Source organism: Schistocerca cancellata, unplaced genomic scaffold (assembly GCF_023864275.1).
Source record: "Schistocerca cancellata isolate TAMUIC-IGC-003103 unplaced genomic scaffold, iqSchCanc2.1 HiC_scaffold_907, whole genome shotgun sequence".
Lineage (NCBI taxonomy): Eukaryota > Metazoa > Arthropoda > Insecta > Orthoptera > Acrididae > Schistocerca > Schistocerca cancellata.
Genome location: NW_026046916.1, coordinates 27,501 through 30,000, shown reverse-complemented (window position 1 = coordinate 30,000; position 2,500 = coordinate 27,501). Strand labels below are relative to the sequence as shown.

Here is a 2,500-nt window from a genome sequence, read left to right as displayed (position 1 = left end):
ACTCTGTTTGCATGTATTAGCTCTAGAATTACCACAGTTATCCAAGTAACGTGGGTACGATCTAAGGAACCATAACTGATTTAATGAGCCATTCGCGGTTTCACCTTAATGCGGCTTGTACTGAGACATGCATGGCTTAATCTTTGAGACAAGCATATGACTACTGGCAGGATCAACCAGGGAGCTGCGTCAACTAGAGCTGAGCAGCCGGCCGCCCGGGAGTGTGTCCCAGAGGCCCACGCGAACACGCAAGCGTCCGCTCAATTATTCTGCAAACAGGAGGAGGCTGAGCTCCCCTGCACAATACACCTCGAAACCCTCTCAGGTCCCGGCGGCGCGCAGCGCCGTCCTAAGTACTTGGTCGGGTTCGAGAGAGGCGCAATCGCCCGGAGTTAGGCGAGTAGACGCTTTAGGTGCGACCACCCGTGCTCCCAACTGAGCTTGCCGCTGCCGACAGAGGCCCGGGAGCGTGCTGTCGTGGCATTGCCGGCGGGAGACAACACGCGCCACCTACGGTGACCGGCAGCTCCAACGCCAGCGCCACAGAAGGGCAAAGGCCCCACGTGGGTGCCGAAGCGAACTCTCCCAGCACAGCGCACGTGCCAACACGTCTGCACAACTGCGATACAAACCACCAGCGAGAACCGCTGGGGCGACCGAGCAGCAGACGGCGTCGCGGCGCCGAGTGCCGGGCGGCGGCGCATCCAAAACGCACACAGTCCTCAATCGGACCAGCACACTGCAGATGTCCACCGCGCTTCGCACCGGGCCGGCGAGGACCCACTTTGGCTGCACGGCGCCGCGCGCAGGGTGCCCCGGCGCGCAGCTGCGCCGCCTGCCGCGTCCGTCGGCCGGCGCGCCTGCCACTGGGCGCCCCCACCAGCCGGCTGTAGCGCGTGCGCCCACGCACCGCGCGGCCAGCACGCCGGGCGGCCCCCCCTCACCGGCCGGGGACAGTCCCACCCACCCACAGCCGCGTATCGCTTCACACCCAGATTCACATTCACGTTCGTTGGTATGGTGGGGACCGCTTCGTAGCTGTACCGATCGTTGCCCTCACAGATGTACCTCCAGCAAGGACAACCGCACCACAACGGGTTACCAGTTGTTCATTTGCGTAACGTCACCAGTAAACGTACACGTCCATCCCCGTTTGCAAAGTCAACTATTATTGCATGCCTGCCTGTCAGGTGTCAAGACACACTACATCCGCTCACATCCACGCAACAAAATGTGCCCGACTAGAGGGCACGTGGAAGGTGCCCCCGTACGTATGCGATGTCCACTGCGCGACCAACTGTCAACCGGCCTCTGTAGCATGTCGCAGATGTGGAACGCGGGGCACCGTGCTATCACATTGTGTGAGAAGAGACTACTACGTCTGCATACACGCGCCACTACATGAACAGACGGCTCATGCTGATCGCCATCCACTGCGTCCATTACTCCCACACGTCTCTATGGCGTACCACACTGCAATGCAGCTGTTATGGGGAGATGACACGTAGCTGTGTACACAACATTCTGAGCGGGTTGCGGTTGGACAATACATTACTGTAACGTGTCATATGCCAATTACAGAGCAGGGTAAGGCACAACTTGGGTTAGGTTAAGGCACAACTTGGGTTAGGTTAAGGCACAACTTGGGTTAGGTTAAGGCACAACTTGGGTTAGGTTAAGGCACAACTTGGGTTAGGTTAAGGCACAACTTGGGTTAGGTTAAGGCACAACTTGGGTTAGGTTAAGGCACAACTTGGGTTAGGTTAAGGCACAACTTGGGTTAGGTTAAGGCACAACTTGGGTTAGGTTAAGGCACAACTTGGGTTAGGTTAAGGCACAACTTGGGTTAGGTTAAGGCACAACGTGGGTTAGGTTAAGGCACAACGTGGGTTAGGTTAAGGCACAACGTGGGTTAGGTTAAGGCACAACGTGGGTTAGGTTAAGGCACAACGTGGGTTAGGTTAAGGCACAACGTGGGTTAGGTTAAGGCACAACGTGGGTTAGGTTAAGGCACAACGTGGGTTAGGTTAAGGCACAACGTGGGTTAGGTTAAGGCACAACGTGGGTTAGGTTAAGGCACAACGTGGGTTAGGTTAAGGCACAACGTGGGTTAGGTTAAGGCACAACGTGGGTTAGGTTAAGGCACAACTTGGGGGTAGATTGCGGTGCAAATTGCGTTACATTGCGGTGCAAATTGCGTTACATTGCGGTGCAAATTGCGTTACATTGCGGTGCAAATTGCGTTACATTGCGGTGCAAATTGCGTTACATTGCGGTGCAAATTGCGTTACATTGCGGTGCAAATTGCGTTACATTGCGGTGCAAATTGCGTTACATTGCGGTGCAAATTGCGTTACATTGCGGTGCAAATTGCGTTACATTGCGGTGCAAATTGAGTTACATTGCGGTGCAAATTGCGTTACATTGCGGTGCAAATTGCGTTACATTGCGGTGCAAATTGCGTTACATTGCGGTGCAAATTGAGTTACATTGCGGTGCA

General features: G+C 55.4%; 1 non-coding gene across 1 annotated transcript in view; it reads right to left on the bottom strand.

The window, feature by feature from the left end:
* Positions 1-183, bottom strand: part of LOC126149074 (small subunit ribosomal RNA) — a 1,909-nt gene extending 1,726 nt beyond the window's left edge. Inside the window, exon 1 of the ribosomal RNA XR_007530678.1 lies at positions 1-183. This exon is cut by the window's left edge and continues 1,726 nt beyond it. This is a non-coding gene — a ribosomal RNA (small subunit ribosomal RNA).
* Positions 184-2,500: the final 2,317 nt, after the last annotated feature.